Here is a 12,799-nt window from a genome sequence, read left to right on the forward strand (position 1 = left end):
AAAAGAAGTGATGACTGGTGGGAAGAGAGAAACTGAATGGAAGAGGGAGAAATTAAACTGCTAAACAACATTAGTCACTGTCTGTAACAAAGCATGAAACAAGCTATTTTGCTAAAATTAGCTTTGTGAACTAACAGCACATGAGTGATGCTGTTTCCCCCTCAACAGGTTTGTTATCGCGGACAATGTTCCACGTTAACGCTGTAGGTGTAAGCGATAGTAATGGACGGGACAAGAAAATGTAGAATCACTGAAAAAGCATAACAGTGTTTCTGAAATACTGAACACACAAACTGTTCACCACCAAAATGTCTTTTCCTCTTGTAGAACTTGTAGTAGATTTACTCCAAGGACAATGTATTTGTATCTCACAGTGACCCCCAACTTTGGAAAAACAGTCAAAAAAAGTACGTCATGACAACTTTATGTCTTAGACACTGTCAAAAACTTTCAGTGAAAATTTAATTTCTTTGTCTAATCTAGACATCTGCTTTTTGGCTGCACATTGGAATTTTGGATAAGTATTTCAGTCACACACACATACATGTACAAGACAGATATTTTGAAAGAAAAATAATGAGGTTGAAAATACGCATTTGATGCTTGATGCATCTTAAAAGAATAAGTGCGGGCCTGAGAATCACTTGACAGGAGCTTTTGCATCTAAAACCAGAAAAGATTTTTCAGAGACCCCGCTGTGCACACATGTAACTGCAATGCTACACACTTCTAAAGACTGCAAGCTTCTTTCATGTCATATTAACAGTCTTCACCACAGGAAAAGCCACAATAAGCATTTGTAAAAAATACAGAAAATGATAAAATACAATAACTACAGCACAGTGTGCCATGTGTATTTGTTTTTGCATGACGGATCCACATTGATCAATGCACAGGACGATATGTACCAAAAGTTGGGTCTGCGTTCCCATGGAAGCCCGGCAGCAAACTAAAACACTCACATTTTAAAAAAAAAACAGTCTAAAACTGTTTACTGTAGTCTCAAATGACCCATAAATCAACTTTTTGATTGTTTTTTTTTTTTTAAAGTTTGGTTTTGAGTCTGACAAAACAAATTCTACACAATATTATTCATGCAGTTAACACATGGAATTCCAACCAATTATCTGCAGCCTCATGTTATTGATGTGCATAAGTATCGTACAAATAAATGGCAACTTTACGATCACGTCCATCTATTTGGCTAAAGTCCGTAATTCACAGCGGTGCTACTGAACAATATGATATAGTAACCCATTCAGCCCCACCATTTAAAGTTATATTTCTGTAGTTATTATTAGCAATACTTTTTTTGTTTAAACAGTAAAAAAAAATCATCTGAAGTAATTCCAAGAAAATCAGCACATTTTACGAATAAATAAACAGAATTGATGTGACCTGTCACAGCATTCTAACTAATATGTATTGTGATGTTTAGTATTGCAAATATAAAATTAAGCCCAGTATTGTAGAAAATATTGACTATATATGATATTACTATAAATGTTGCATTGGCCGACGATGCACTAATTCTGGTGAGTGATTAAATGATTACGACAGTAAATAAATAACAATATTAAAGTTAAAGAGCTTTTTTTTTTTTTTTATCTTCAAATTAAAATGAATTAGTCGATTTATTTTCCAGATAAAAAACACACATCTTCCCCATTTTGTTTGTGATGTATCAAATATTTTTAAAATAACATTTTTGAAACATAATCCTAATCACAGTTTACAGACCAGGATATTTCGAAAATGTCATATTTCTGAAAGCAAAAAAAAAAAAAAGACTTGCATACACATACAGATGAACTTAAACCTGAAATTATTTCATAGTAATCTGCTAAATCTGCTAAAAAAAATCATTTTAAAGTTATATTCTCTGAGGAAAATTGGGGCGGTGAAGGCTGATCTGCCTCTCTTTAGCCAAGACATGATCTAACTATGCTTAACATAATAGAGTTCATCTTTCCACATGCACTGTAACAAACTCAGCCCAGAAGAACTTGATTTTAACGCAAGACAATCAGCCTAGCTAATCCTTAAAACTGGCACGTGAGCAGTGACCAGTCAGCAATCGATGTATAAAACGTTGAGGAGGCAAAGCACCTTCATATCTACCCATAGTCTGCCTGCTGCTAATAAGTTGGATGTATTTCAATATTCCACTCTGATGGATGACCTTTGTCCTCCCTCTGCATCACTGTAGCGTTCTAGATATCTAATATAGCACATATGATCAAGATAAGGAGGTAAGAAGTAATAAGTTACATACAGAGTGCCTAAAGTTTTTCATATATTCATTTTTACATCTTTAAATCACACTGAATGGATCACAAATTGGTCTAAAGTGCAAATTCACGGTCCCCCATGAAGTTGGAATACAATATATTTTTTTTTACCTCTTTCAATGAAATGATTTTGACAATGTGATTTATAATTGACAGTTAAAGTGTTTATCTTCAAAACTGTATGAATCAATCTCTTCTAGACGTATCAGAATGAAAATGAAACCACAATTAACGGAGGATTGTGTCTGAAAACAAAATTATTTCAACTTTAACGGGCGACCGTGTATAAAGCACAAAAAATTATGTTCGACAAATATTTACCCCTTGTGGAGCAGCTATGGATTAGAGGTTACATAATAACTTAGCTAACGATCAAATGTCAAAATCGAGCGATTCTAGGTTACACACACTCACTACGCTTGCAAAAAAAATGCACCATAAAGACGAAGGGAAATTTTAGGCTCATCTGCAGTGATGTTACTGAGAAGTACCAATCATATTAGAACATCTGCAGAGAACTGATTGTATGATGGTCTGCATATGAAGCGTAGGAGTGAGGAAGGCCACTAAGAGGCCCACAGCTACTGTGAGGGAGCTACAGGCTTCCATGGTTTGGAGAAAAGGGAGACACTGATGCTTCACCAACTGCAGCTTAATGCCACAGCGAGTGGCAAATACAAAAACCACCGCTGAAAAAAATCAGAGAGATTTTATGAACAAAATGTAGCTTTTTGGCGATACTGATGCCTGCACTTGAGCAGAAAGACACCTCTAACACGAACTAATGGTGTAACAGCATCATGCTGAGGGAATGCTTCTCTGCAGCAAGCCCATAAAACAAAAAGACAAAGCGACGCAGAAATAGATTGTTTTTAAAATAGCTTTCATGAAAGTAAAAATTCAGACTTCAGTCTAATGAGCACCTTAACAAAGTTTGAGCACTTTTGCAAGGAGGGATGGGGGAAAGATCGCAGCATCAAGATGTTCAAAGCTGATACAGACCTGCCACAAAGATTGATGTTTATCTTTTCTGCCAAAGGTGCCTGTACTACTTGAGGCAGAATATATTCTTATGCATATATTTAGTTTGTGTTCTAGTCTTAAAGGCATTGTACATCAGAGGCTCAATAACTAAAAATGAACGAGTGTTTTACGTCTCTGGATAGAAGAAGAAGAAGAAGAAGAAGACATCTACTGCGATCTTCTTCCATTTCCTCATTTCACTCCTTCTTCCAGACAGAGTGTGGAACCCCTTGAACAATGTTACTGAAGACATTTAAGGATGAATATTGCAACAAGACAGCAACTTCATTCTGTTTCCCCGTGCTTTGATTTTCAAGTTGAGCAGCGCAAATGTTCGATACAGATGTTTCTTTAAACTCAGGCCTTTGTTGGCACAGACGCTGGAGTTTCAGCGTAAAACATGAAGCGGTTGTTGGCCCCGTTCACTCTGCAGATGTCAAAGGAGGTCACAAACTCGAAGGAGGTCAAAAATAGAAACAATACAAAGTTTTCTTCGGATGTTTTGTCCGTCTCATTTTTGTCAGTTTGGATAAACTAAACATCTTTGACTCTGTACAACACAATTTCAACAAAAGCTGAGCAGTATAACCTCAGTTAAGCTAAGGAATGAGTTCGGTTTTAGTTAAATTAACTGCTAACTGATTTACACAAATTAATGGCCTCTTTGGTTATATCCAAGACTTCACATTGCATGATGGCCCTTTGGTGACACATTTAGCCTTAATGGTTTAAACTGTACCCAGGTCAGGTGTAAATTGAAGTCCTATCATGAAATCTTTACAAAATGTTCACAGTGAAGCTTGTGGTTTTAAGCTTATCTGTGTATGAGCCTGTTTGGTGTAAACACCAACATGTTGCAGCTAACAACACTGAAATGCTACAAGTAATGTTAAGGCTCCGTTTCAGATTTTATACCTGCTTGAGCAAAACAATATGCATCTTAATGTGGACTTATCAATCTGACTCATCACATATTCAATCGGAGCACATTTTAAAATAAAAATGGTACTTTTATGAGCCTGATTTGATATTTGTGACTTTGAATTGCTAGACATTTTATCTACATTTACATGTGTTCATTCAGCAGATGCTTGTATACAAAGAAATGTTACATTTTAATCGAAATCACTAAAAAAGTGCACCTTCAGTTGAAAACTTCACCTGCTAAGTGAGTAAAAGATGGCTTCCTTATATAAAAGTGACAGTTAAATGGTAATAAAGAAAACTCAGATGGGACATGTATATTTTGTAGTGTGAGACTGTGAGAGAAAAAGTGCCTAATTGTGTGCTGCTTTATTGAGCGAGAATAAAAAATGTCGTCTTACCTGCTAAGTTGTCATTACGGTGAGAGATGTAAGTGGCAGTGAGTGCATGTGTGTTTGGTCTGCTGGTAGGTAGACATGTGTGTGAGAAAGGGGGAGGAGAGAGAAAGACGGCGAACAGGATAGAGAGAGAGAGAGAGTTTCACCAAAGATCATCGGCCACTGCCGCTCCTTCAGTTGATCTTTTAGCCTTTCATCCACTTTGTCATAACGGCACTACATATATGTGTGTGTGTAAGTGTGCTACAAGCTGTGTCATAGTGATGCTGGAAACAAGAAAAAAACACCCTAGTGTGCGGCTTCAACGTCACACGCACACACACACACACACACACACACACATACAGTACATACACACTCCTGCACACACTTTCAGTTTTACTAGGTGTTTTTTTTCTCCCCTATTATCCCTCATTTTATCTTATGGTCTGTTTGTTTTTAAAGGGCCACACACAAACATCCGTCACAGGAATGAGTTCTTAAACCCTGAATAAGTTAGAATTTTAGCACCATGGGGTCTATCCCCTCAAACCCAATGAGGATTTTGAATGGGTTTTTGGGTAGATGCCTGAAACAAGGTCTGTGGTTAACACAAGCTGAAGAGATGTTCGCGTTTTGTTGTACGGCATAAATGTTAGCTTTTTTAGCCATTTCTATGGAAAATATAATTTCTAATACTTAGAAAGAATCATTTTATACTGAGATCATTTAACCCACAAGAACTCATGGTGACACCGGTGTAACAAACACTTTAAATCTTCTATAATCTCCCATATTCAGCCTTATGCTTCACCTTAACTCATCAAATCCCTAAGCAACGCATACTCAAACCCTGGTGTGGTGGTCATGTGACTTTGAAAAGAAGTGACTTCTCCAAAATGTGGCTGTGACTGGAAACAGAAATGTGAAAAAGTAGCTAATTTCAAAAAGCTTATTTTTTGTTACGAGGCTAAATTTAAACCCATTTAACAATTCTAATCCTTTAATAGGGTGTCCTGTATTACATTTAACATGTTCTGACTATATTTCCTGAACAAATTAAAGTAACAATTTTGATATATGTTATGGAGATGCAAACAAAAAAGCAAATGGTTATTTGTTTTTATTTATTATTAATGTATTTGTTGTTAAACAGCACTATTAATGTCACAATGTTTGTGGAGATGCAAAAGAAAAAGGCAAATTTGTGTTTCTGGAAGCAGAAAATGTGTCTAGTTTTTTTATTTCAAAATAAAAAATATTATATTATTACATTATCCCCCATAAATTCCTTTAAGGATAACTGGGTCTGGATTCTTATGGGTTAAGTTTGATTATATTTCTTAGTCCTGAGAAATTCAGTGTTGCAAATGGAATGTAGAAATGAGAGTAATCCCGAACCCTGTGAAACTGGACCTTGGAGCAACACAGCCTTTTGACCTACACTCATCAGTTGATCTATCCTAGTAAGTAAAGATCCTTAGTTTATTTACTGTATAACTTCAAGTTCATTAGTAAACAGAAAAAAGACAAACGTCCAACTCAAGACTTTTATTTTCTGACATTTTGTGTTGAGTGCAAAGAAGTTAAATATCCCCCCTTTGTGAATTTGGAAGTTTTTACGTATCCTTAACCCTTTATCAGGCGAAGAACCGTATTTGTAAACTTCAGCGGATATCCAAAATAAAAAATAAAAATATTTTGAGAAAAAAGTTGCAAATTGGCAGATCTACAAGAAAAAAAGTCGCAGATTTAAGAGATTTAAAGTAGCAAATCTGCGTGGAAAAAAGTCACAGATTTATGAGAAAGAAGTGGGGAAAAAGCATCTTTTCTCGCAGATTCACCACTCTAAATCTCTTAAATCTGCAACTTTTTTTCTTGTAGATTTGCCACTTTAATCTAGTAAATTTGCGACTTTTTTCTCGACCCCATTTTGATATCCACTGAAGTTACCAAATATAGTTCTTCGCCTGATAAAGGGTTAAAAAGGCGGTTGCTAACAAGTGGCGAAATGCTATATTGCTACATTAAACGTCATCATGTCGGACACGGACGGGAACTCTCTCACCAATCCGTCTCACAGCCTCTAGTCGTGTTTTCCTGTACTCTTGCAAACTCTTTTAGATTGTAGATTAAGTTAATAAACTATTAATTAAGCTACATATTTGATAGCTTGTCAAAACGCTGGTTAGCTTGTCAAAGACTGTCTGATGGATAACTGCTGTGAGGCAGGTTATTATAGTTAACGGAAACTAACGAAATAATGAAAACTAGAATTGAAAAAACATTTTCATTAACTGAAATAAAAATAAAAACGAGAAAAAAAAAAAAAAAACGCTAACTAACTGACTGTACTGTGTGGTTACAAAACAAACTAAAATTAAAGTTAAATGTCCTTTGTTTTCGTCTTTGTCAACTTTTTCTTACATAATCCAGTGTTTCTATTTCTCCACCGCTGAGTGTGTGTATTCCTGCTTTGTGGGATTCTGGGAGAAGCGCAAGTGAAATTACCGTAACGGCACGGCTGTAAAGAGCAACTTCTCAGCTTTCAGAAACAAAACATTGGAATTTTCACTAGAGCGCAAACCATTTAGTTATTATAGTAAAAGTGTCGCTGGTGCAACACTCAGTAAAGTAAACTTTGGATGGTGTGCTTTCACTGTGCAAGTAAAAGTCTTGATATAACAAATCAAATTTTTTTGCAGTGGCGCTGAAAATCCAGCAGCTGCTGCAGAATACATATAGGGGTCACACTGCATAATCCTTTTGGTTGATATGAAATGTATTTATTTAGCTCTGACCAAATAGCTGCTGGTTAGTGAACATGCAGGAACATACTGGTAATTATGTTTACTGAGACTGGGATGCCTAGACTCGAACCAAAATTCAAAACACCCAGAACTGTAATAGTTAATAACCTTATCGGGGCTTAGATTGATAAGGCAAAAGAAATAAAGGCAAAATTTATAATGACCTCTTTGAATCTCGCACCCCACACATAGCCCATTACAAAAAAAACAACTAACACTAAAAATAATAAAAAACGAACTAAAACTAAGCATTTTCAAAAAATAAAATCTAAACTAAAACTAGCAAACTCACTCTAAAAACTAATTCAAACCAACTGAATTTGAAAACAAAAATTCACAACGAAATTAAAAATAAAACTAATGGAAAATCCGAAACTATTATAACCTTGCTGTTAGGTTTAAGTCATGTGACCATGGTGTAGTTCACTAAGCATAACATTAGCTTTTTACTTCTGCCGGCTGCATTAATGCTTCAAACATAACAAAAGTGAGCTTATTTTCTGCAATGATCCAAAATCCAATGTAAAAATCCCATAGGCGAATTCTGAATAGACCCCAAGGTAATGCTACTTCCGGGTTGGCCTACAAAAATACGTCCCTTCTTTTTCTCTCTATAGAACCACTGAGATGCATACGGAACATGATGATAAACACCACATTGAAAATTTGGAAAGTGGTTGTGTAGGAGGTGTACTTTTGCAGATATTCAAGGACTAACCTCAGTTATGCATCGTAATTTCAATTTATGTGTAGCTCGGCTATTTATAAAAAATAAAATAAAAAGTTCCAGATTCTATTGTTGTGGAGACCACTCCAAGTTTTGAAGATAATTAACCCTTTATCGGGTGAAGAACCGTATTTGGTAACTTCGGCGGATATCCAAAATAAAAAATAAAAATATTTCAAGAAAAAAGTTGCAAATTTACTATATTAAAGTGGCAGATCTAAGATTTAAGAGATTTAAAGTGGCAAATCTGCGTGGAAAAAAATCACAGATTTATGAGAAAAAAGCTACTTTTTTCACATTTATACATTCTGGCAGTATGTAATATCCTCCAATGTTCTCTAGGGTTGAAATTTGTAATTTGCTAGTATTTCAATGAGTGCCCTATTAAGGGTTAAAGAAAAAGTTTGACATTTATTTCGATTTCTTTACTGAGAGTTAGATAAGGAGATAAATTATACAGTACATATGTAGCTACTTAGGTGCAATGTCGGTGTCTGAAAGTTTAAGTGCCTTAAACCTGAAATCTTTCTAATGATCAGCAGGGGGCGAGTCTTATGGCTGCAAAAATTCAGACTGTGTAGAAGTCCATGAGAAATGACCCAGTACTTCTTACTGGATTTATTACTTCAGTAATCATTTTCCTCATTAGTTTATCCTCTCAATGGCTCATTTCAAGTCTTCTTTAATACAGAAAAGTGTTCAATTTGTAAGTGACAGTCCCATTTAGAGGAAAAACAAGACAAGTTGCAACCAAAGCACACTGTGTTCCATCTTAGAATTTTAACCCTTTACAATGTGCTCACCGTTCATCAAAGTTAGGCCTAATTGCAAGATTTCGGCCACCTAACATTTTTTTTTAGCATTTGGTTGTAGTCAGCTGTTGATTTTTAATTATGGGTGTTCCTTGCTAGCATTAGCTGATAATTTAGCATCCTCCTCCCACACGCCACCCTCTCGTCCAAATGTGGCCTCTTCTGGCTTCAAAAAATCAACTCAAGGTTTCACAACCATAGTCCACAAATGGGTGATATCATGGTGGCTACGTCCACTCCTTTTATACAGTCTATGGCAGCTAGAGCAAGCAGCCGTCAGCTGGCTTAGTACAAAGACTAGAAGTAGAGGGAAACAAATAACATGGCTCTTTCAAAAAACTAATTAACCCTTAATAGGGCACTCATTGAAATACTTGCAAATTCCAAATTTCAACCCAAGAGAATATTGGAGGATATTACATACAGCCAGAATGTGTAAAAAAACATACAGACCCGGGGGGGGGGGGCTTTCCCCCCACTTTTTTCTCGTAAATCTGCAACTTTTTTCGCGCAGATTTGTCACTTTAAATCTCTTAATTCTGCAATTTTTTTCTTGTAGATTTGCCACTTTAATCTGGTAAATTTGCAAAGTCATTGAAGAATAACTCTGTTTGTACTACTGTTTCTTGCAGATTTTTTTTCTAAATTTTTCATTTTTACGTCAATAAAGTTAATAATATTATATTATTATTATCATACTGATTGGTCAAATGTCATATCCATGTGGTTCTACGACCAAAGAGAGAGACATGGGGACCCCATTTTGATATCCACTGAAGTTACCAAATATAGTTCTTCGCCTGATAAAGGGTTAACAAGTTTCAGAGGTGCTGGTAGGCAAAATGTGTTACATTTGGGCAGAGCAAAGCAAGCTGTTTCACCCTTTCCAGTCTTCATGCTCAACTAAAGATGTCATCTTCAAATGCTAAGCTTCTCGTCTATCTCAGCAAACTGTCTTAATATTCCTGAAAGAAGTTAGATTTAACATGCCAGGGAAATGTACATTTTTTGTGCACTTTAAGCGTAACATACTGTGAGTTTGGGCTCCAAGGTAAGCTAACGGAAAAGGAGTTAGCAAGAGAGGTGGATATTCAGATTGGGATTAGAAAGAACAGCAAGAGGAAAAGAAAGAGGGAAGAATGGAAGCAACATGGAGTGTAATTAAAAGGTGTTTATCCAGTAAACAGTTAGTGAGTCTTTGAGGTGCAGATAGACAGATAGCCTTGGACAGAATCCAGCCAGCCATTTCCCCCTGTTTCAAATCTATTGCTCGCTAAACTAAGCGAACCAGCTCGTGGCAAAAATGATTCAAATGAGAATACTTTCAGCTATCATCTAACTTTTGGCAAGAAAAAGTGAAAAAATCATCCCAGAATATAAAATAATTGCTTTAGGACAGCCATACTCTGAAAAATGAAGTTCCCATACAATAAAACTGTATACTAAATGATGTTTCACTGGAAAGGTATTTTCTCACAGATTATGGTTGCAGTTTTTACATGAGGTCAATGTTGTGAATTGTAGCAAAGTTATGCTTTACCTAGTGACTTGGATAGGTTTCTGTAACACACCTACTAGTTTAGGTTTAGAAAAATATCATGATTTTGGTTAAACCAAGTCTATTATGTAGCTTAATTGATGCACATAAGTTTAACCCTCCTGTTATGTTGCGGGTCAAATTGACCCATTTTAAAGTCTAAAACTCTAAAAAAAATTGTTAAAATATTTTTTTTCGGGGATGAAACATCTTCTGCATGTCTTAATGAGAGTAATCAACATATAAAATAAGAAAACGGTTAATTTCACATATTTGCATTTTTATATTACATAGATACTGAGAGGTGACTCATGTTAATTTATCAACATCACTCAATAAAATAAAAAAATAATTAATGTAAAATAAAATTTTAAAAAACTCAACATCATATAAAACTATTGTATTTTATATATAGGTCTTTCCAATGTACATAAAAAAAAAGTTTTAACGTGCATTTTCTATGAAAAACGAGTGAATTATCCTCATTGAACCATGATCTGTGAGAGGTAAAGAACACCATGGCACTAAATATTGATTGAAATGGTTACTAATGGAGTTAATAATGAAATATAAACAATGTTTATTGGGATTTTTTAGTTTCTGACACCTTTGGATAATTAAACATTCTAAACACACTATTTTTATTCCTGAGAAACAAACATAATAAGAGGGTTAATACACTATGTTTTAAAGTCACAACTCAAACAGAAAAGTTGAAATAAGTCAACACTGACTTGTTTCTTTTGTTTGTCTGACTCATTCTTCCATCCAAACTCCTCTTCCCTTTACAGACTTACACAGATTTTTTATTTGTGACATTTAAAAAAATAAATGACACCATGCTGTTTAGGAGGGGTTCTCACTATATTATTTATGACTAAAATCGAGTGTCAAGATGTTAATAATTTCTGTTTTGTGCTAAGGCTTTTATTTCGTATGTGCCTATATGTTAATTTGCATTTAATCAAATTACAACTATGTAATTTGAGCATTGCGGAGCTGTACACAATGCACAGATAGTGGGTACAGTTGTAAGCTTTAGTACGTAAGAAGAAGAGAAAAAAAAACATTTCCCTACCCAGTAGCCACTCTAGACAGGTCCCCTAAAAATTCTTTGAAAATCCTCAAGATTTTCCCTGAGAGCATACCTCAGTCTTTTGAGGTGCAGAATATGCAACAATAGGTTATTTATCCAGCGTTCATCTGAAGTACTGAGGAAAACGAGGTATAGTAAATGGTTATCTTAGCGTCAGTATATTGAGTAGAATGACTCGTTTCATCATTGTTTTTTTTGAATGTACAATATCTTGTTTCCACTCACAGGACTTTCCATTATAAAGTGACAGATAAGAATGGGTTACAATGGTATATTTCAGTGTAAAACATCACTTGTGTCTCTGTGGTGAGAGCTAATGAAAGGTCATGTATCGTCATGTCACCGTGATGTAAAGGCTGTAATGTGTGTGTCTCACACTCAGACTGAGAGTCAGTCATGAGTGTGCATGGCGGTGGGTGAGACGGTGGTTGGGTTTCGCAGCGGCGTGGGGTGCGCAGAGAGGTGCCGAGACCTGCTCTGATTCCCGGTATCATCACCTTCAAACCTCCCCTGTAATACCACAACACCCCGACGGCCCTGTATTGTACCAAGACCCTGAAACTGCTGAGAATTACCTTTACCTTCAGCTGTTAAAGGGACTGTTTGACATTTCTAGCAAAATGATGGTTTTAAATGGATGTTTTTGAATAAGAAATTGGCAAGGTTTATGAGTCTAAATGACATATAAGGAAACATTTTTTAAATTGAAAAGGAGTCCAATTTTTTTCCCATCCCAGATGGGATTACAAGACACTTTTAAACATTAAACCTCAACATTTGCTACATCTGCACATACAAAAAAAGAAACAATGAAAACATTAACATTTTCATTCATAAACCTGATAAATATCAAAATTTATATATAAACACAAAATAAAATAAAAGTGCTTATTATGCAGAGTGGTACATGATCATATATATATATATATATATATATATATATAGATAGATAGATATATGATTGTGGTTATTATCAAGAAAACCATGGAAAATGGCTAGATATCAGTTCTTAAATTAGCTATTTTTGTTGTTATCATTATATTTGTCCAAACAAATGTACCTTTAGTTAGTCTAATGATTTTTTTCCATGACTGTATGTTGATATGTTGTTTTTTAAACTATGTGAATATAATAATATGTATATAATATGGGAACATTTTAATGTTGTAACTGTTTTAGTTGGAGCTAATTTTACTTTATAC

General features: G+C 35.2%; 1 long non-coding RNA gene across 1 annotated transcript in view; it reads right to left on the reverse strand.

Moving 5' to 3' along the window:
* The window catches only part of LOC131990045 (uncharacterized), a 34,157-nt gene that overhangs the window by 6,813 nt on the left and 14,545 nt on the right, over window positions 1-12,799 (reverse strand). The window lies entirely within an intron of this gene.

Source organism: Centropristis striata, chromosome 17 (assembly GCF_030273125.1).
Source record: "Centropristis striata isolate RG_2023a ecotype Rhode Island chromosome 17, C.striata_1.0, whole genome shotgun sequence".
NCBI classification, from domain to species: domain Eukaryota; kingdom Metazoa; phylum Chordata; class Actinopteri; order Perciformes; family Serranidae; genus Centropristis; species Centropristis striata.